Source organism: Camellia sinensis, chromosome 15 (genome assembly GCF_055761805.1).
Source record: "Camellia sinensis isolate YWXY chromosome 15, ASM5576180v1, whole genome shotgun sequence".
Taxonomy (NCBI): domain Eukaryota; kingdom Viridiplantae; phylum Streptophyta; class Magnoliopsida; order Ericales; family Theaceae; genus Camellia; species Camellia sinensis.
Window position 1 is genome coordinate 98,502,217 of NC_138975.1, and position 24,521 is coordinate 98,526,737.

General features: G+C 37.2%; 1 pseudogene; it reads right to left on the bottom strand.

Annotated features, from left to right (window-relative positions):
- Window positions 1-14,807: 14,807 nt before the first annotated feature.
- The window catches only part of LOC145813148 (norfluorocurarine oxidase-like), a 94,496-nt pseudogene continuing 84,782 nt past the window's right edge, over window positions 14,808-24,521 (bottom strand).

Sequence of the window (24,521 nt, forward strand, 5' to 3'; positions counted from 1 at the left end):
TATTACCAAAAAGAATGAATAACAATTGTGTTTTTAAAAATAGAGCATTCAATTTTTTTGTGACAAATATTATAAATTGAATAGGTTATAATTAATTTTGTTTTATATATGAAAAACATAATGTGTCTGAAAAAATGACAAATTCAAATTATGGAAACGAAATCCATGACAAACCTTGAACTAGAGAAAATCTGCCACCTTTTAGTTCAATCTACATACATGACTTTTGTAAGAATGTGATAATAGAAAATTCGTAGTCAATTTTTAATTACAAGTAAAATGTAATACAAGTCTATTTTTAGATCCATTTTATAGAACTAATAATGTGGAAGGGGTGTTTGATAACATGATTCAACACTTAAAATTGAATTGATTAAGTGATAATCAATTAAGCCCGTTTGATAACTATAATTGATGTCACTTAATAAAATGTCTCAAGAAAATTAACACAAATAGGCTCATCATCTTCCAACAGCATGATTCTTATTTCCCAATGAATAACTTTCATTACTTAATATATAAGGAATATAAGGCCACATCATATACATCATCATCAAATTTCTAACATTTGTATTCATTATAGTCTAGAGATTTACAAAAGGTTTTCCACATGCAATTATACATTCAACATTACTAGAATCTGAATCTATAGCATGCAGCACAACATGATAATTACAATTTAATGCCCTCAAATTCTAAGACTTGTGCCTGGTTACACAAAAATGGTTATCTACATGAAAAGCCCTTGGCTTATCAATAATAATTACAACAGAAGAAAAGAGTCTTGTGCCCGTAAAAATACATTTCACGCCTTTAACTCGGTAGAATCACATCTTTTCATGCACAAAATTCGATAGGGTGAGCAGAAAGCCCAGTAGGAAGATCTCACTATTAAAAATTTGACTTTTTGCGACGGCAAAATGCTGTCGCAAATACTCAAAATGCCATTTCAAAAGGTTTTTTGTAACGGCAGATGACTTTTAGCGACGACAAGTGGGGGGTTGCAACAAAGGGGGTTGCAAAAAGGTTTTAGCGATGGCACGTTGCCGTCGCCCTTTTTTGCGACAGCAAAGTTGCCTTCTTGCGACGGAATTTTGCCGTTGCCATTAATATGAAAAATCTGAGATTTTTTTAGACAGCACTATGTTACCATCGCTAAAGGTGATATTTGCGACAGCAAAAATGTCGTTGCTAAAGAATTTTTATTGTGACAGGATACCTGCCATCGCTAAAAAAATATTTGAGACAACACGATATGCCGTTGCTAAAAGATTATTGCGACGACAAAGAGTACCGTCGCAAAAGGCTTTTGTCTCAACTCTGCCAACATTATTTGCGACGGCAATGTGGTGCCGTCTCAAAAAAAAAAAATATATATATATATATATTAAAAATATGAAAATTACCTGTATTAAATGAAAAATAATTGAAAAAAGAATCAATAATTACATATTAATATAAAAATTCCAGTATAAAAATAACAATTCATCCATAACAAAAATATTCTTACATTCATTCATTACAACACATTAGCAAAATTATCCCACTACATAATATTGCATAATACATATACAATGTTCAAATACATAATGTTGTTCACAATTGAAAATAACGTAAATCAAAAACAAAAGTTTCCCTCATGATTCTTTCGTGGGTAACAAAAACAAAAGTGAATCGCAATCTTCACACGCCTGTATTCCACAAGAAGCAAACTGCTACTCGAGAAATATCTAAAAACAAAAAATAAAAATAATTAATGACAATATAATTATGTGTTAATATTTTAATTACAAAAAAATATAAAAAATTAACTATTATATAATTACAAAGATAATTAAGTAAATAATTTTGACTAGACGGAAATCCAGCTCTAACTCCCAAACCGAGAATCCGATTGGAGTCCTGTCTTCTCCCACAAGTCTTTCGTGCCTAGACGGTCGTGTGTGCCAAGTTTCGTGCTAATCTGACGCCGTTTGGAGATTTTGGTGCGTCAACACCTCCAATTCAAATTTCTTAATGAACTAGTTTGCCTATAGTGAAATTCAGCTCTAACTCTCAAGCCGGGAACCCGATTGGAGTTTTGTCTTCTCCCACAAGTCTCTCGTGCCTAAGCGGTCGTGTGTGTCAAGTTTCGTGCTAATCCGATGCCGTTTGGAGATTTTGGGGCTTCAACACCTTAAATTCAATGAACTAGTTTGCCTAGAGTGAAATCCGACTCTAACTCCCAAATCAGGAACTCGATTGGAGTCTTGTCTTCTCCCACAAGTCTCTCGGGCCTAGGAGGTCGTGTGTGCCAAGTTTCGTGCTAAACTGACACCATTTGGTGATTTTGGGGCGTCAACACCTCGAATTCAAGTTTCTTAAGGAACTAGTTTGTCTAGACCAAAATCCGGCTCTAACTCCCAAATTGGGAATCCGATTCGAGCCCCGTCTTCTCCCACAAGTCTCTTGTGCCTAGGTGGTCGTGTGTACCAAGTTTCGTGCTACTCCGACGCCGTTTGGTGATTTTGGAGAGTTACCACCTCGAATTTTAAGTTTCTTAGAAACTAGTTTACCTAGAGAAAAATCCGGCCCTAACTCCCAAACCGGGAACCCGATTCGAGTCCCGTCTTCTACCACAAGTCTCTCGTGCCTAGGCGATCGTATGTGCCAAGTTTTGTACTACTCTGACGCCATTTGATGATTTAGGGGCATTAACACCTCAAATTCTAAGTTTCTTAAGAAACTAGTTTGTTTCTTAAGAGTGAAATCCGGCTCTAACTCCCAAACCGGGAACCCGATTTGAGTCCTGCCTTCTCCCACAAATCTCTCGTGCCTAGGCGGTTGTGTGTGCCAAGTTTCGTGCTACTCTGACGCCGGTTGGTGATTTTGGAGCGTTAATACCTTGAATTCTAAGTTTCTTAATAAACTAGTTTGCCTAGAGTGAAATCCGGCCCTAACTCCCAAACCGGGAACCCGGTTCGAGTATCGTCTTCTCCCATAAGTCTCTCATGCCTAGGCGGTCGTGTGTGTCGAGTTTCATGCTACTCCGATGCCGTTTGGTGATTTTGGAGCGCTAACACCTCGAATTCTATGTTTTTTAAAAAACTAGTTTGTCTAGAGTGGAATCTAGCTCTAACTCCCAAACCGAGAACCTCATTTGAGTCCCGTCTTCTCCCACAAGTCACTCGTGCCTAGACGGTCGTGTGTGCCAAGTTTCGTGCTACTCCAATGCCGTTTGATGATTTTTGGACATTGACACCCCAAATTCTAAGTTTCTTAAGAAATTAGTTTGTTTCTTAAGAGTGAAATCCAGCTCTAACTCCCAAACCAGGAACCCGATTCAAGTCCCGTCTTCTCCCATAAGTCTCTCATGCCTAGGCGGTCATGGGTGCCAAGTTTCGTGCTAATCCGAAGCCGTTTGGTGATTTTGGAGTGTCAACACCTCGAATTCTAAATTCTATGATGCCATGAGCATATCAAAATGCTTGTACTTTTTGACCCTCAAAATCTCATATTAATAGCTAAGGGAACAATCAAGATTCAACTACCTACTATGTTTGCATCCATTAGTAGTTTAGACACTAGATTCAATTAAATTAATATAGTAAACTATCAATATGCATAGAACATAATTTGCTATAAATCACATTAATATCAATAGTAAATGGAAAGCTACATCAAAGCATGCACACATGCAACTCTAGATGTGGTAGCAAGCAAATAATAATCATGATCATATTCAGAACCATCTAGATGTGGTAGCAAGCAACTTTAAATCATTTATTTGAAGCATTTGTTCAACATGAAGTTATTCTAGGATATTAAAAAAATAAAACAATGAAAAGAAAATAAGAAAAGAAAACACAAAATGCACGAATGCATTTGTAGGAAAACTTGTAGCAGAAAAACCAAGATAATTGAAACTCACTTTTTTTCCCAACAGTGTTTCACCAACTGGCTCTCCAAGTAGCTTCTGCTTTACAGCAATGTGCATCTCATTCTGCAATAATAGCAAAATAACAAAAAACCAATTCATGTAAACATGACTTAAATTTCATACAAAAGTATGTGTTATATATATGATATAACCACATATACAAAGAACAATGTCTTGCAAAAGAACAAATTTTACCTTTTTAGTACTTCCATAGAAGTTTTTTTTGAACACATGCTTGTTATACTGTGAATGACACACTAGGTGGAAAAATAGTGTTGCGATGGGGAATCAGAACAAACACAAAGCCCACAAAGATAATACTTAGTTTGAGCTAAAGCCTATGTCTATAGGTGAAGAATAATAGAAAAATTTCAATTTTGAAGTAGTGAATACAATGAGCCGGATCACACTAAAACCCCAAAATAACCCTCGTATACGAGATTTGAGTAATACCAAACCGGGTCAAAATAGGCCCAATATATGCTCACTACGGGTTTCAGGCACAATCCTGATTAAATTCAAAAAAACACCCACAATAGATAGAGATACCCTAACCACAACAATCAAGTGTGATTATTATTGTGAATTATAGAGTTTAGATAAACAAATTTAGAGATCATTGCTTTCCAGCTAGCCTTGGTATTCAAATAACACCGACTTAGTAATAGGATATGAAATATAATGATAATGCATAAACTGAATCTAGCCTTGCCTAGATGGTGTTTGTGTGAGTCATAACAATTGCAGTATTAAAACTTAGCACACCATTCCTGTGTTAACATGTAACAACATTAGCATATTATTTTTTGATGTCATGCGTAACCATTAAGTGCTTATTATAAAGTGTAAGTGTAACTTAATTAAGATTGAGAATCTAAATCCTGTTAAGTTGGAAGGGAATTAGAAAAACTAATGGTCTGATGTGTCAACGCATAAGGAGACTTCAAGACCACATTAAATTTAGTTAGTTTGTAATCGAAATGTTTTACTAGATTTCGAATCTCTAGCTTTAAATATGTTTCTTTAAAGAGTTAATTGATAAAGTAAAGAGTATATTGTGATTAATGTTTTACTTGAAATACTAGATAATGTTTTACTCGAAATGTCTCCCGGTTATCAATATATTTTCAATTGATTGATAAAGTAAAAATCTCAAGATACAATTGTGATTAAAAGTATATTGGAACAAATAAGCATATATTTGTTTGAGGATGGAATATAATGACTTGTTTGGATGAGTCATGGTTCGTGCAAGTATTGATTCACACTAAAATCAATGACAAATGGTGTATTTCTCAAGACTAATGTGGATAATTTTTATATTTTGCAAGCAAGCTATGTTACACATGGTCAATTGTTCATTTTAAGAGAAGAGTAGCACCAGCACCAACACATGCATAGAGGTCAAAGCCAATTTGCTTGTGTACTACTTAGGATTTAAACTTTGGTAAAAAAAAACCTACCGATACACTTGTGAGTGTGAGGTCAACTTAGTCACAAGTCCAACTCCATAACTTTGACAATAATAACTTTCTTTGTTCACTACTTGGCATATATGTTTTGTATATTAACTTCACAAGAAAGCAAAATAATAGAACTCCTCCCAAGGTTAGTTTGAAAAATCAGATTAGCTTCTATTTAGACTCATGTGATGTTTAGAAAGCAGATAAAAAAGTTATTTTTTAACTGAACAAGTCAAAATATTAGAAAGAGAAGTTGTTTAAAAGTTACATAAGAAAAAAAAAAAAGCCTAAAATTTTCAATTCAAATTCTATAAGAGAAGTTTTATAGCTGCTGTTGAACTTACAACTTCACTCACAAAATTAAATGAATTTTGAATCAAATTGGAGAGAAGCCATGTCTTTAAAAATAACATTTTTAAAAAATCAACCATCAGCTCATTTTAACCCAATATTTTACCCCTAATGAGCCAAATCTATCATTTTACCCTTATCATCTCAAAAGTCATCAAATAATCCAATATGTTAACATAAGGTACAAAAATTGCTTGCGTGAATCAGATAAGCAACAGTCCAACACTAGAACACACTTGAATGCATAAATTGCTCAAAATTTCAATCAACTTACTGATTCCTCGTGTGAAGCTGCGAATGCGAAAACCGACCGGTTCTTGAAGCCATGACGACGGAGAGGAAGTAGGCCGAGGTGGAGCTCCCTGGGACAAATGGTGCTAGCCGAGATAGAGATTTTGTGAGGTTGTCGGAGAGATTCAAAAGGGAGCTCCCTGGGACGCCGTCGTCTGCCATGCTCACAGTCGCGGGAGAGAGAGAGAAAGAGAGAGAGAGAGAGAGAGAGAGAGAGAGAGAGAGAGATGGGGATATTTGGTAGAAAATATTAGGGATTTTGGTTCTAAGAGATTGGGGATTTTTTTTTTTTTTTGAGGGGGGGCGGCTGGGCAGGAATGGAAAAAAAAAGGGGGGAGGAAAGGGGGGTGTGGAACCGAGCGGGATATTGGGGGAAAAAAAATTAGTTTTCATCACAAATGAATATTTAAATAAAATAATGATTTTTATTTTTATTTTTATTTTGTTTTTATTTTTATTTTTTTTGCAGACGGAGGTTGTCGTTGTCAAACAAATTTATTTTTTGTTAAAATATATATTTTTTTAGTTAATGAATTTTTTTTTTTGATTTTTCATTTTCTTTTAGTTACTAAGGTTGAGAATTTATTTGTTTCATTCTTATTTTAATGAATAAAAAATTATTGTTATTATTTTTTATTTGGTAAAAGTAGGAATAATATTTTAATGAAAAATATTTTCCATGAAAATAAAGTTATTTTTTTGTGGTCAATGAAACATATTTTTCTACGACCCTTTTTTTTTTTTGTTACTAAAAATCAAGAACTAATTTTTTTGTGGTAGAAGATAGAGAGCGGTAGTAGTGGTGAAGGTGGTGGATAAGAGGTGATAGTGGTGGTGGTGGTGGCGGCGACAAAGGAGATTAGTGGTGAAGTTGTGATAGTGGTAGAGGAGATAGAGTAGCGGTGGTGGAGGAAAGGTAATGGTACTAGTGGTGGTGGTAGTGGAGTGGTGGCGATAGTGGTAGTAATGATAGTCGTAGAAGTGGAGTGGCAATAGTGGTAGTAGTGGTAGTGAGAGAGAGATGAGTGGTGAGAGAGAGATGAGCAAGAAACAGATAGAGAAGAGAGATAGAGAGAGACAAAGACAGAATGATGAGCGAGAGAGAGATAAAGTGGTCGATAAAAGTGTATTTTCTTGTAGTGAAGAGCTCGGTAAATAGAGAAGAAGAGAGAGAAAGAGTAAACAAGGTGAACACAATGGAGGAGAGAGAGGGACAGACACATAGAGAGAAAGAGAGAGAGAAGAGTGAGAGACAGACAGACAAAACACAGAGAGAGAAAGAGATAGAGAAGAGTAATGAGTGAGAGAGAGATAGAGAGAGAAAGAGATATAGAGAGATTTAGAAATAGAGAGACAGATAGACAGAAAAACAGAGAGAAACAAGAGATAAGTGAGAGATAGACAAAGAGAGAGAGAAAGAGAGCGAAAAGAGATGATCGAGAGAAAGACAGAAAAAGAGAAAGAAAGAGAGATAGAGAGAGAGAGAGAGAGAAGAAAGACGAGTGAGAGAGATTGAGAGAAGAGAGATGAACGAGAGACAAAGAGAGAAAGAGAGAGAGACAAAGACAAAGACAGACAGACAGACAGAGAAGAGTGATGGGTGAGAAAGAGAAAGAGAAGAGAGAGAGACAGAGAGAGAAGAGAAAAAGAGAAAGAGATAGAGAGTGAGAGACAGAAAAAGAGACAGAGAGAGAAGAGAGATAAACAAGAGAGATAGAGAGAGAGATAGAGAGATTAGAGATGAGCGAGAGAGACATAGAGAGAAGAGAGATGAACGAGAGAGACAGAGAGAGAGATAGAAAGAAGAGAGATGAGCGAGAGAGACAGAGAGAGATGAGAGATGAGAGAGATAGAGAGAAGAAAGATGAGTAAAAGAGACAGAGAGAGAAGAGAGATGAGAGAAGAGATAGATGAGTGAGAGACACAAAGAGAGACAGATAGATAGACAGACAGACAGAGAAGAGTGATAAGTGAGAGAGAGAAAGATGAAAAAATGAGTGAAAAGATATAGACAAAAAGAGATAGATAAAAAGAGCGAAAAGAGATAAACGAGAGAGAGACAGAGATAGATGAGCAAGAGAGATAAAGAGAAAAGAGAAAAGAGAGAAGAGTGATGAGAGAGAAGAGAGATGGATAAGAGACATAGAGAGAAAGAGAGAGAGTGACAAACAGACAGACATACAAAGAAGAGTAATGAGTGAGAGAGAGAAAGAGAAAGAGAAGAGAGACATAGACAGAGACACACAGAGAGAGAAAGACAGACAGACAGAGAAGAGTGATAAGTGAGAGAGAGAGAAAGAGAAGAGAGATAGAGACATATAAACAAAGAGAGAAAGAAAGAGAGAGATAGACAGACAAAGAAGAGTGATGAGTGAGAGAGAGAAAGAGAAGAGAGACAGAGACGCATAGAGAAAGAGAGAGATAGGCAGACATAGAAGAGTGATGAATGAGAGAGAGAAAAAGAAGAGAGACAGAGATAGAGATAGAGAAAGATGAAAAAATGGGTAAAAAGATAAATGTTCAAAAGAGTAAGACGACGTTGTTTTTTTTTTTTTTTTTGTGACAGAAAAATACCGTTGCATTTATTTAAACCATTTTGTGACTATATATATGAAGCTGTCTCATAGCCACAATATATATATATATATATATTTTACTTTTTTTTTTTTTTGCAACAGTACCTATTGTAGTTGCAAAAAACTCTTCTTCTTTTTTTGTGACTACAGTTGGTACCGTTGCAAAAACTCTATTTTTTTGCGACAGTAATCTCTGCCATTGCAAATACTCTTTTTTTTTGCAACAGCAATTTTTGCCATCGCAAATACTCTCATTTTTTGCGATAGCATTTTATGCCGTCGCAAATATTCTATTTTTTGTGACGGCAAGTTGTGCCATCTTAAAAAGTCACATTTTTTGGCGACGACAAGTTGTGCCGTCGCAAAAAGTCATTTTTTGCGATGGCAAATGTGCCATTGCAAAAAGTTTCGTCTCTTAAGCCCCTTTTTCTTGTAGTGTATCTCTATCGTTTTTATGAAAATCTTGTGCTCAATGCAATTTGAAAGCACAATAATTCAACAACGTCAATCTAGTTCAAGGAGTGGTCAATACGACTCAGGTAATCCCTAGGTTGGTGTCTGCAAGTAGGCATATCAAGCACTACCAATCGCCACTTTACTAGTTGCTAACAGGAAGGCACGTGGTACCTACTCCGCGCATGGTTTCAGTATTTCACCATGGACACTTAGGTCAACTTAACCAATACCAACTACACCCCCTATTCAAACTTACCAACGTATTTACCATAAAAACAAATCAAAATGATCTCATTCCACAAAACAATTCTTTACTCGAGGAAACAATTTTCCAATGCAAGATTTGAAATCAATTGTAACAAAGATTAAATGGAATGACAATGCAACATGCAACAATGCATTAATAGAATTCCATTTTTCAATTCCACCACACAATCTCCCATTGTGATCAAATTTTCACATCTCTTATCAATGTAACATCACAATACATCTTCCAAGAGATAATATAACAATATCAACATACTTGTATTCTCTACACATTAATCATCATTTGTAGACTTGGTCTTTCCAAGACAAACCAACAAATAGCTATTTATAAAGCTTCAAAATTTTAAAAAAAAATTCATTTCTCCATGAAATCCCTCATTTGATACAACTATAGAAATTTCTCCATTATTTATTTACATAACAATTTATCAAACATGAATTTCTCAATATCTCAACATTTTCCTAAAATCTCCAAATTTTAGGGTTTTCACCAAAATTAAGTTTTTGTTCTATTTTTGAAAAGATTTTTCGAAAACAACACCCACATTTAAGAACATAGCTCATACTCTCAAAAGCTTTGGGAAATATAGAAAAAAAAATCCACCTTTAATATCATCAAGGGTTCATCAACCCAAAACCATGGTTCAATATGTAAGAAATACTCCAAACAAGCATAGACTTGCAAATACATATATATAACTCTAAGAATGTCCCTACCTCAAGCTTAGAAGGTGGAGGAAATGAAAATCCTAAAACTCAATGTTGAAGAAAACTCAATTCAATCGGTGCAAACGTAGCCCTTGTCGATTTGATATAAAAAGCCCTATCAAATTCTTGAAGATTTTTTGCTAAATCCTAGAGAGAAGTTTGGATTTGGGTGTGTTTGTACAGAGAAGGAAGAGAAAAGATGAATATATATATGTATATATATATATAGAGAGAGAGAGAGGTGAAAAAGTGTCTCAAACACGTTTTTGGCATCAGTTTTGAGGAAAAGAGCACAAAATTTGAGACAGGCGCGCCAAAATCCGCACGAGCAGTTCGAATTCCGCACAAGCGGAATCCCAAATCCGCACGAGCGAATTCTGTGCATCCATGGGCGATTTGCTCCAAAGAAAACCCAGGACTTTTCATTGAAAGCCACTTAACCAAGACCCAAAATCTACACGAGCGATTTCTGCCCAGAAAACCCTTGTGTGATTTCGCTTGAGCGGTTGCCAAATTCGCATGAGCGATTTTGCCCAGAAAGCCAAAAATTGATTTTGCAACCCAAAACTAGTTCCAGAGCCCAAAACTTAGAATTTTAAACCCCGAAATGTTAAGAGAGGTTACGTAAGAGAAGAAAAGAAATCTCAATGACCCAATATGATAATCAAAATGTCGAAAGTAAAACAAACTATCTTACTACGCAATGTCGATCAAGTCCAAGACCCCGAGACATCACAACTTTCCCCCCTTTGAAAATTTTGCCCTTGAAATTTAGTCACCCCTCTCCCCAACAACCTCCAATGAACAAAGACATTTTAACAATAGAAGGGCTCCCAGATATAACGACCACACTAAAGACAATAATTAATCCATAATAACAACTATTCAATAAAAGCATGGATATCTCAATCTTAACAACATTCCATTACCGTCACCAAAATTTCCCATGGGCTAAGGCCACAATACCAACAATCGCTAATACAATAATTATAAGCATAAGTTGAATAACAATTATGAAAACTTTATAACAGTTCTTATGCAAAAAAAGACAACAATCATCATAACAACAAGTGGTTAATGATTTCAATGATTAATTCTCAAACACAAAAGGAAATTACAATCTAGAACAAGCCAAGCGTTCTCAAATAAATCAGGATACTTGGAGCGCACTTCCACCTCCCGTTCCTAAGTTGCTTTCTCAACCCCATGGTGTCTCCACAACACTTTCACTGATGGTGTAGTCTTGCGCCTCAACACTTGTTCTCGGGCATCTAAAATTTGAACCGGTCGCTTATCGTACGAGGCATCCTCATCTACCTCCAAGTCAACCCAATCAAGTACATGTGAAGGGTTGGGTTTTTACTTTCTAAGCATAGATACATAGAACACGTTGTGAGCCCCTGAAAGCTGTGGCGGTAAGGCCAAATGGTATGACACTTCCCCAATCAGTTCTAAAATCTCGAAAGATCCGATAAACCTTGGAGACAACTTCCCACTCTTACCAAATCTCATCAAATCCCATCTCGACACCAACCTCGAAGGATAGAGGACGTCTTCTCTTATCGGTATAACTCTTCTGTTGGCTTTGAGCTGTAGATAACTTCTTTCGAATGAGAGCAACTTTATCGGTAATCTCTCGAACAATCTCCAGGCCCAACATTAGTGCATCACCCACTTCGGCCCAACAAACTGATGATCTACAAGGTTGGCTATACAAGGCTTCAAACGTTGCCATCATGATACATGTCTGATAACTATTGTTATAGTGAACTCAATCAATGGTAGGTGTCTCTCCCAAGACCCCTTGAAATCAAGGATACAAGCTTTAAGTATGTCCTCCAAAATTTGAATAGTACACTCTAATTGCCTATCGGTTTGAGGATGATAAGCAGTGCCAATGGTCAACTTAGTTCCCAATGCCTTTTAAAGGCTTTGACATAACCGGGTAGTGAAACGAGGATCTTTAATCGAAGCAATGGTCACAAGGACCCCATGAAGTCGAATTATCTCTTTAATGTACAAATTTGCCAAATAATCAACTGAGTTGTCGGTGCGCATCGGAATAAAGTGAGTAGACTTAGTCAACCTATCAACAATCACTTAAACGGTATCATTGCCTCATTGTGTTCTAGGAAGTCCAACTACAAAATCCATGGTAACATGCTCACATTTCCACTCGGCTATAGGTAAGGGTTGTAGCAAGCCTGTTGGTTTTTGGTGCTCGGCTTTCACTTATTGGCAAGTAAGGCAGTTTGAAACAAATAAGGTGACGTCTCGTTTCATACCCCTCCACCAAAACTAACGACTAAGATCATTATACATTTTAGTGCCTCCCGTATGTACCGCAAGGCGTGAGTGATGAAATTCTTGGAGCACCTTATCTCTACAAGATTCCAACACAAACAAGTGATCTAGATACCTCACACTCAAATCCAAGTGGATGTTCAAACCCTTCTCTTCCTTCCCGTTGAAGATCGTGCCATGGATTGTCTCCACTTCATGGTCACCCTGTTATGCTTATATGATTATGCTAATCAAGGTGGGTGTAGCAATTAAAGTAAATAAGGTAGCACCCTCCCTAGACTCGCCCAGATGTAAATCAAACTTGTCGATATCACCTAGCATATTCCGTTCTCGAATGGCCACACTTGTCACACTACTCACAGATTTCAGACTCAAGGCATCAGGTACTACATTGGCCTTCCCTGGGTGATAATGCAATTCAAAGTTATAATCCTCCATAAATTCCATTCATGTCCGTTGGCTTAAATTCAAATCTTTTGGGGAAAACAAGTATCTTAGACTCTTATGATCGGAGAAAACATCAAACTTCTTACCATACAAATAATGTCTCTAAATTTTCAAAGCAAAAATTATCGTCGCTAACTCTAAGTCATGGGTAGGTAGTTCTTCTCATGAGTTTTCAATTGTCGTGAACCATAAGCCACAACCTTCCCTTCTTACATCAACACATAACTAGGACCATCTTAGGACGCATCACAATAAACGGTATAACCCAGCCCCTTTTTGGAATTATAAAAATCGGTGCGGTGGTCAACCTAGTCTTAAGTTCTTGAAATGACTTCTCACAAGTCTCGTTCCATACAAATTTGACACCCTTCCTTGTCAACTTGGTCAATGGTGCAGCTAGCCTAGAGAAATCCCTTATGAAATGACGATAATACCCGTCTAACCCTAGGAAACTCTGAATTTCAAAAGCATTTTTAGGCTGTCCCCAATCTTGCATGACATCTATCTTAGAAGAATCTACAGTTACTTATTCTCCCGACACAACATGCCCCAAAAATCTGACTTTAGTCAACCAAAACTTGTATTTCTGGAATTTAGCATACAATTGGTGCATCCTAAACAAGTCAAGCACTATCCGCAAGTGTTCCTCATGTTCCTCCTTGGAGGTTGAATAAATCAAGATATTGTCCACAAAGACGACTACGAAACGGTCTAAGAATTCATAGAAGACTCGATTCATCAAGTCCATAAAAGAAGCAGGAGCATTGGTTAAACCGAAATGCATTATTAGGAACTCATAGTGGCTATAATGCATACGAAAAGCCATTTTCTGGATATCCTCCCCTTAACTCTCAACTGATGATACCCTGATCTCAATTCTATCTTCGAAAGACAACGAGGCCCTCTAAGTTAGTCAAATAAGTCATCTATTCTTGGTAGAGAATACTTGTTTTTAACGGTAACTCGATTCAATTTTTAGTAATCAATACATAACCATAATGACCCATCCATCTTTTTCACAAAGAGAGTCGGCGCTCCCTAAAGTGATGTACTAGGGTGAATGAAACCCTTGTCTAAAAGTTCTTGGAGTTGGATCTTCAGCTCATGTAATTCAACGGGTGCAAATCTATATGGCGCCATGGAAATTGGCATCATGCGAAGCACTAAGTCAATAGAGAATTCTATCTCTCGATGTGGAGGCAACCTAGTAAGATCTTCAGGCCAAACATTAGGGTATTCACAAACTACCCTTAGTAAATCACTCCGACCCATGCCACCGTCATTGGGCAAGGAAATGGCAAAGAGGAAACTAAGCGCTCCCTGACTCTTAAAGTCAAACAATGGTGGAAACGATCTATTACCATGATCATACAAAAAATAGAAACAATCCCCAGTAGGTGGGCATACGAACACTTGGTGACGCTGACAATCTATAGTAACCCCGAAGTGTGTCAATCAATCCATACCTAGGTCAAAAGAGTGCATGTCTAAGATGATGAAGTCAAAAGAGAATTGGCGATCTATGACCTCAATCTCGCAACCATGACACGCTTGGCCGAATGCCACTCTACCCCCCACCGATGACTCAACCCACAAAGAAGACCCCAATTGATCAATCTCTAAACCCAATGTAGAAGCAAAAGTAGAAGATATAAATGAATGCGATGCACCCATATCAATCAACACACTAGCCAAAGAATTGAACATAACCAAATTACATTGCACAACAAAGGATTCTAGCACTGCTGCGGTGCTGTAACAGTATACATGTGCCCTTGTGGCCTCTGATCAACCTGCTCATCTCTTGGAGCATAGGCTTGTTGCACTGATTGAGCCAAGGTGGCTCCCTAATTAGCTTGTGAGGTCTAGACTGAATGAGCCTGCTGATGGCTCTGAGTCTGTCTCGACCTTGATGTGCCAGATGTGCCTCCCAACTGCAGGCAAGCTCTCCTCAAATGCCCTGACTGACCACATTGAAAGTATGTTGATCGTTGTCCCCTACTCTGGGATTGACTCTGAAATTGATTAGGTGGTGGTAGTGGTAACATCTGTTTCCCTCTCTTCTTTCTGTGGGCAGGCACTAGCCTTGTGACCCTGTTGGCCACACTTAAAACAAGTAAAGTCGCCCTGAGCATTCCTCCCCGGGCTAATACTTGGCAGTGGAAAAATAGATCGAGTCTGCTGTGATTGGAGCTGGAAAGAAGCGGAGTCCCTATGCTTCTTGCTAGGTCTAAAGTATCCTTGAGACTCTTGACCCCTAGACCTCGAACCTTGAAGTCTCTCCTCTTCAGTCTGCACTGTAATCTCCATATGTCTTGCCGTCTCCACAAGACGGTCATAGTTCCGGATCATGTTTCTAGAAACCTTAAATAAGATTTTGGTTCTCAATCTTTTCTCAAATTTGATGCAACGACGTTCCTCTATTGCCACCAACTCCAATGCAATCTGGGACAAACTAGTGAAGGCCGCTTCAAACTTGGCCACGGATAGATTTAGTTGCTTGAGGTTTTGAAATTCTTGCCTCAGTCTCTTCCTAGCTGTGAGAGGTACGCATTTGTCTCGGAAAGCTATGACAAAAGCTTTCCATATCGGCCCCACTCTACTTTTGGCTTACATCCACCATTGGCCCACATCCCCTTTGAGGTAGTAACTTGCCAAAGTCATCCTTCGTTCACTATCATCAATGTGAATCATCTCAAATGCTCGAGCCACTCATTCACCTTCTTGGGCTCCGGGCCACTATGAAACTCATCCGGCTTGGCCTACAAGAACTCTCGAGTAAGAAAGCTCGTCCTTGACTCCACGGCATTGTCTCGGGCTTGGTTCTCTTCCCTCAAGATGTTCACTGACTAACCTAAAGCCCACGCCATTTCTTGGGCTAGGGCACCCATATCGACCTGACCCGCTTGCTCTAGGACTCTCGCTTGTCCCAGTTGCTCTGTCATGTTAGCTTGGTCTTCCTTCTCAACCACATTAGCTTGGCTGAACCTTTCTTCTTGCACTGAAACCTCATGGACCAGTACTTCACGAACACGACCTCCCACCTTACCACCACGTGCCTTGTGAGGCCCCTAAAAATTTTAATTTCTTAAAAGTCCCTTACTTTTAAATTATTTCCTTGAAATCGCTCAATTTCTTAATTAATTGTAATTTTAACCCTAGGATCAAAATACATGCACCAACTGAAACCTCGTAAACCCTGATCGATTTTGATAACTTAGAAATCAGTTTAATACCCTAATACTAATTAATTGACTCCATAAACGTAGAATTACCACTTGAAAACCCTTGGTTTTTTCGATTTTTATCACGTTCGTCGGTTGATAGCCTTTTTATTTGAAACAAGAAATTCAAACCAAATTAGATTCTCTAACCCTAACTTAGTTAAATTCCACTAAAATAAATGTTCCAATTCATAAATTAAGGCCTTAGCTCTCATATTTTACTTAAATCATAAATTGACCCCAAGTTAGTACCATTGTATATATATATATATATATATATGTATATGTACCTCTTATTCATCAAATCTTTTGTACACAATATCTATGGAATTTGTACACAAAATAAATAGGAAAATCTCCCAAATCTTGAGCACATGGCTAGCCATCATACCTCCTAGGCTATAATCATTGTACTTTAGAGACAAATCCCTTAAATCATGGAAAAAGTATCATTGCTACCCCCAAATCAAGGAAAGTTGTCTTGTACTTGTAATTATCTTGGTTCTACTTAAGCCTAACCCTAACTAGATCATGCCTTAATACATGATTAGGCTCCCTAATGATCCTTTATTCCAATACATTCTAACTAAATACATCTCAATTCCATTCCATTCCAACCAATAGGCATTTTGGACCTTTTGCACCAATTTTATTATAAAAACACCACCACCCTCCACATGTTACACATCTCATACACTCACACACCTACACATTCAATTGAGAGAAAGAAAGAAGAGGAAGAGAGTAAACTTTGGTAGTAGAGGAGAGGAAAAGAAAAGAAATTGTGCAACATTTCACTAGGCAATCAAGTAAGCCACAACATAACTCTCTCTTTTATTTTCGTTTTTCAAATACATGCTCTTAGAATTTTTAAACATTCATTTCAGATGTGTTTTGATGGCATTCTTGTGTTAAAAATGAAAGGAGTTGAGCCTTGATTCTACCCTTTTTGTATTTCTCTTAATCGGTATAAGACTACCTTTTTCCATATCAAACTCTCAAAATTTCCAAAGGCACACATTCACCTTAAATTTCTGAGTTTAATACATGTTATTTAGCAAGTTTTCATCACAAGATAAGTGGAAAAATTTCCCCTAGTTGACCTCTTTTCTCACCAACTTTCTTGTTGCAAGAACTGTGCCAGAAAAAATTATTTTATAGCCAACTTTCAAAATTTCTAGAAAAATGTAGAAAAATATTCTAGGCCTCCATTTTATGTAAACATCTTCCTTAAGGCGTTATCTTTCAACTAAAATTAGTTTCATTGAAAATGAGTGAGCGATTTATGAGAAACACCAATTTTTGTAACAGTCGACGAATCTGGACAGCGTTGGAACATTTCTTAAATAACTAAAAATCTAGAAAAGCTATCACATTTCCGAAACATGTTCTGAAAACTAGATTAAATTATCTATGAACCGTAGGAAGGCCAAGTTCGGTAAAAATCTAAAATAGTCATTTTGATTTTAATCTTTGAATGGTACTGAATCTGGAAATTTAGTTTTGCATGGGTGTTTTATGCTCTTGTGTTCATGAATATGCTTATTAGTACATGATCATGTCTTGGTATGATATTGAATGTGTTATGGTTATGTTCCTTTTCTTCTTCAATGGATGATGCTCATGCTTATGTAGATATTACTATCTTGTTAAGTTATTCTAACTTTAATTTAAGACGTCTAACTCAACGGGAAACTTAATTGGGGTGGTATTGGGTTTTCGATCACTTGAATATTGAAAAAATGATAATGTGTTATGTATGGATTGATGGGATGTGCTCCCTAATTGAAGTTTAAGTCTTGCCCAAGCAATTGTTGTGTAAACCCTAGAATGGAACCGACGTATTTAGACTCTTTGCGATGGTTTGATTGGAGAGATAAGGTTGGGTCTGGATAGGACATTTAGGAGGATAAAATTTTTTTTGGAAGGATAAGGTTGGATTCAGGAGATAAAACCTTTTTCTTTTCGCTGTCCCTTTTGAGGGCCTGCAGTTGGCGCTACGCGGTATATAACCGTTGGTAGGGATCCAAGGTTAGTTTTGCAACAAAGCAGCAAAATGGGGAGTTTCGAATAGTCCAGTGTCCAATTCTTGTGGTTGGGAGGATGAAATCTCTTTGGGGGATTTCTAGAATACTAACCACTAACATTATAACCTTTGTTTTCTATTTGAATGACATGTTCCTTTCCTTTATTATTGAAATTACTATTGTTGACTTGAATATCATGCTTCACTACTTGGCTACTATAAATATGATGGTGTATTGGGTTGGGAAAAAGGAACGGGGTGTGTGTGCATTTACTGGGCATTTAAAGCTCATGGCGTTTCATGCCAGATATTGAAAACTATTAGGCTGGTCGAAGGCAAAGCTGAAGCATTTGAGGACGTACGGCTACCCTAGGAGGATTAGAAACTAGTTTGTAAACGTGTTTGAGATTGTAAGTGATAGATCCCATGTTGTATTTAAGACATGATTTGTAATTTGTATATATGTATAACATTTGCAACCTATCCTCATACCCCGCCAACTCATGTAGGCCTTGTGTTAATACCTTGTCAAGATCTGTCAAAACAGTAGCTTTGCTATCTAAGGTGGTTGGACTTTAAAGAGAGGCTATTTTGACTCCTCCGACCTTCCTGGGATCTTGCTTGGTTATTATCCAAAGGACTCATTAGTAACGTTTCCTACTCTTGTAACCTTAGATAAACTCTATATTTATTGGTTAATATATTATCTGATGTTTCCGATTTTTGAGGCGCCACATGCCTGACGTCTTCCAGACATCCTAAATAAGGATAAGAATAAACAATTTAGCACACAATCGCATATATGCTTGCACTTATTTCACATGTTCCATTACAATAATATTATAGATTTCCATTCCATGTAAACACATAGTTTCATTCTACATAAGCACTTAATCACAAAAACACATACGGATTACTCATTTACGATGAAATTTGTCCCACGAAATACCGAGAATTCTTATTAGAGCATTTATCAAGTGCCCTTCTCATAAGACCTTAATGAATTTAATAGGCACAAACAACTTCCTAAAAGTTCAATCCCATACCCATCTAGTCATATAAACACGTTATCACAAAACACCTAAAACATGGAACATCTCCTATTTTAGCAAAATGAACACATTGTGGAAAAACGACTACTTCTTGTAAGCCTCAAGTATTCAAACCCGATAGCTCTGATATCAAGTTGAAACGCCCCAAGGAAATTAACACAAATAGGCACAACATCTTCCAACAACATGATTTTTATTTCCCAATGAATAGATTCCATTGATTAATACATAAGGAATATAAGGCCTCATCATATACATCATCATCAAATCTCTAACATTTGTATTCATTATACTGTAGAGATTTACAAAAGGTTTCCCATATGCAATTATACATTCAACAATATTAGAATATGAATTTATAACATGTAGAACAACACGACAATTGCAATTCAATGCCTTCAAGGGCTACAAATTCAAAGGCTTATGCCTGGTTACACAAAAATAGTTATCAAACCCATACACCCTTGGCTTATTAACAATAATTACAACAAAAGGAAAGATCCTTGTGCCCTCAAAAATACATTCCACGTCTTTAACTCGACAGAATCACATCTTTTCCTACACAAAATCTAATAAGGTGAGCACAAAGCCTAGTAGGAAGATCTTAACAAAGTATATACATTTTATACAGTCTCCCGAGATAAATGCATATGCCATGTCATGCTCAAAAACACATATCTCTATCTTTTTTGAAAATCCTGTTGTAGCTTGACTTTTTCGTGCCCCATTTCGGAAGTTGAAATAGCCCTACGGTTGGGATTCCCACGGTTTGAATCTCATTCCACAAGTTTAATGTGAAATAGATAATTACCAAAGAGTCCAAATTCAACAAATCTTTTAGAAAATTGATCTTGAATCAAATTGCCAAAAATGAACTATTTTGCTAGACACAGAGTCGCCACCTAAATATTTTATTTTTGTGAAATTTAGGAAACCCATGACTCGTGCCAAAGGTCATGTGTCCGTCCTCACCAAGATTGTCTTGGCTCGGGAACTTAGGTACGAGAGGGGAAGGTCATGAATGAATTGAGCACCCCCGGTCACCCGATCAAAGATCGGCCTCCACTAATCATGATATGATTTTTATCAACATTATATACTCTTGTTCTAGTTTTTTAGCTAACTTACTATGTGATGCGCACACACACAAGTATACACTAAATCGCAAGAATTAGAACACTTGATTCATGTTTGTTTTGAAAATTATTTCGAATATGTACCACTTGAAAGGTGATCACATATGAACATTACTCAAATTGTTCCAATTCAAGCAATAAGCTTTCATCCACAGGCATTCAAGCAGTTTAACACTTAAGCACTTAGCCTCATGATAAGCATGCTAGACATGGCAACATCAACATTCAATGCAATATGTTAAAGCGAGTAAAGGCTTACCTAGTACTTCAAGCCAAAAGAGAAATGCGTTAGAAAAATGTATGATCCCTAACTATGCAATATGACTAATGCAGCGCATGCAATATGTAATCTAAATAGGATTGGCTACCTAACATATTATATAAAACAATTTGATAGCATGCGGTCTAAGCACGTATTCAACGAAGTATTAAACTAACAATGTAGTTAGAATGATGGACTGAGCCTCGGTGCATGCAATACAAATAGATGCAAACATGTAGAATGCTAAACGAAACTTGATGTCCCTAATCTAACCATCGTAAGCAGTTAAATAAAAAAGGAGAAAGACATGGGGTTGGAAGACATACACATTATTACATTGCACTCTCACGAAGAAGAGTCCGAATAAACTAACTAGCTAACTAATTAAGCTAAGATAAGCTAATTAATTATTACAAACCGAAATGAATAATTAGCTAAACTACTTAACTAATTATTACAACAAATGAATTAACTAACTACTCTAGCTAATTAATGATTACAACATTACAACTAGTTAACTACTTTTACTAATTAAATAACTACAACACACGTGCAATTAAAAGAAGTAATTAAGCTAAACAACTAACTACTCCGCCTTGGGAAATGAGAGATGTTCATGTACATGCTTGGTTTCCACCCGAAAAGACCACGGTTTTGCTTCCTGAGAGCCTCTGTTGCACAAAGAACACTTATACTATTGCCCACTTCCAGAATAACTCTACTCTGCCAAAGGAACACACTACTGAATTTTGCATCAGTGGCCGGCCGGCCAGTGATGAGGCCCTACCGGCCACAAATGACAGTCGACCGGCCATTAAAGGTGGCCTGTATAGGCTTGACCTTCTTCGTGCCCCCCCTTTCGGAGAGCTCGAATTGGTCCTGCAGTTCGGACTCTTGTCACGGTTCTGAATCTAATCTCACAAAGTGCAATGTAAAACTGATAAACACTAAAGAGTCCAATCTGACAAATCTTTTTGGAAAATAGATTTTGAATCAAACAATGCCAAAACTGGACTACTTTGCTAGATTACAGAGTCACCATCTAAATAATTTATTTTGAAAAAATTTAGGAAATCCTGACTCGTGCCAAAGGCCACATGTCCGTCATCACCAAAGTTACCTCGACTCGGGAACTTGGGTACTAGAGGGAAAGGTCCTGAAATGAGCAACCCCGCTCGCCCGATCGAAGATCGGCCTTTACTAAACATGATATGTTATTTTATAAACACATGTGCTCTTATTCCGATTATTAGCTAACTTTAGTATGTGATGCACACAAACAAGTATATACTAAGATTGCAAGAATTGGAACGAATTCAACTCATGTTTGTTTTTGAAAATGATTTGAAGTTGCCACCCTCAAGTGGGCCAAAATGCAGATTTGCCATCAAACATGATGGGCTTAAAACATGATTTGCCACTTCGCAAAGTGGGCTTAAAACATACATTCGTCGAATTGTTCCAATTCAAGTAACAAAGCCTTCATCCACAGACATTCATGCAGTTTATCATTTAAGCAAATAGCCTCATGGCAAGCATGCTAATCATGGCATTACTCACACTCATGAAAGTATGCTAAAGCATAAAACTCACCGAGTACTCCGAGTCAAAACAGAAGATAGTTAGAAATATGCATGATCCTAACTATACAAGATGCCTAATGCAACACATGCAAAAATGCAACAAAATAGGCTCGGCTATCTAATCATGGTATATGAACGATTTGAACAACATGTGATAAAAACGTATTCAAAGAAGTGTATTGAAATACGATGCAGTTTGAATGATGCGCCGAGCCTCAATGCATGCAAGACAAATGAATGGATGCAAACATACAAGCATAAGGTATGCTAATCGAAACATGATCCCTAAGCTAACCATCAAAAGTGATTAAATAAAAGGGAGAAAGATGTGGGGTTGGAAGACATGCACACGCACACTTATTACAACATTGTGCCCTTGCGAAGGAGGGTCCAAATGAATAAGCGCTAAGCTAATCTAAGCTAAGCTAACTAAACTAATCTAATTAAACTAATTAGACTAATTATTACAAACCAAATGAATAACTAATAAACTAATTACTAATTATTACAACACTTAACTAATTAGCAACTAGTTAATTAAATTACAAATTCATGTTAACTAAACATGTAAAATACTAACTACACTGCCTCAACTCTGCTTTAGGAAATTGAATATGCATGCACTTGGTTTTCGTCCCGAAAAGCCCACCGGTTTCTCTTGAGAGGCTCTGTTTGCAGGGTTACTCCAAGAACTTTCTGCTCCACCTTACCAAACCAATGCTGAGGACTGCACTAGTGGCCTACCAGCCATAGGAGGTTACTGTCGGCCATCTGCTGGCCAGAGAGAGGCACTGTCGGCCAAGGATGAAGCAGTACCGGTCATCAGTGAGCCACTACTGACCACTAGTGTGCTGAATCACCACACTGCAACAAAGCACAAGCAGAGGAAAATGGAGGGTTTTCCAAGGATATGTTTGTGCTGTGACCCTCCTCATCGTCTCAAAACATCAAAGGAGTGGCACTCTTGGATCCAAAACCACCAATCAAGCATTTTCAATGCATGATGGCCAAAGGTCCAAGTTGTACACTTTCAATAAATGTACAAAACAAAGACTCAAGTCCACTACCTTGTCATGGATGATCAAAAGCAATGGAGACCAAGGAGATTGGCTCATTTCATCACTTTGAGTATGAAATGGACCAATCTTCCTTGTGTTCAATATAACGTCCGATTGAACACATGCAATGCAAACACAACATGCTTATCTTATTCATGTTTTACTTGTCATGTTTTATTTACTCATTTTACATTACCAAATCATTCTTTAACTGGTTAAGTCCAAGGTGAGTGTCCTCTAATGAGAGAGGTGTCAACCAAGGGGTGACTTAAGACATGAGAGAGATCATGCCATTGGTTAGTAGAAACCCTCAAAAAAGGATTAAAATCATTAAGCACAAGCTCTATCTCAAGCTTAAACACAACCCTAAGGTTAACCAACCCTCAAAGCAAATGAAAAAGTGATGAAATGAGGAAGGTTGTAGAGATTATATGTGTTGAAATTACATGCAAAATGATGTTAAACATGCAAGCAACTCATGCACAACATGTTCAAGAGCCAAAAACATCAAACTAGTGAAGAGTATTACACTATGAGCATGCAATACAAAGCTCAAAAGGGACCAGTAGTCCAAAACAGTCCTAAAACATCCTAAAATATAGCTTAAAATATTCTGAAATTAAGCTAACACAAGCTAGAATAATAGGTTAAAACATGAGGCATGCTAGACTAGTAAGCAAGACAAAAGGATAGGAGGCTAACCTCTCCAATTTTGGACTTCAAAACATGTATTTAGCCACTGAATTAGCTCTAAAAAACAATGTTTAAAAGCTTTGAAAAAGATGATGCAAGGGTGGGAAACAGAAGGGCAAAGGCCTCCAAAACAAAGTACAAAGAAGGGCTATCAACCCTTCAACCTTTAATGGCTTTAGGACCCAAGCTTCAGACCAAAAACACAGAGTTTTATAGCCCAAAATCAGTTGAAAGACATGCTAGAATGAAGACACAACTAGCTAAGACAATAAGCTAAAACATGGGGTTACACTACAACCATGCAAAAGACTACTCATACAACACAAACAGCTCAAAACAGAGCTAAAACAGCCCAAATCAGAGGCAAAAACATGCTGAAAATAAGCAAAGAATAGCTAGACTAAGAGGCCAAAACAATAGCACAAGCTAGGCTATTAGGCACAATTGCACTACAAGCATACAAAGGAGGCCTCAAGGGACCAAACCAGCTCAAAACAGAGCTTAAACATGTCAAAATAATAGCAAAAACATGCTGATATTATAGTACCAAATGCTAGAAAATCATGCTCACATGCTAGGCTATTTAGGCTTACAAACAAGACATAAGGAGGGGAGGCTACCCCCTCCTATTTTGGAGCTCAAAACATTGTTTTTATCACTGAAAATCCCCTAGAATTTAGTGGTTAAAAGAGCCAAAAAAATTGT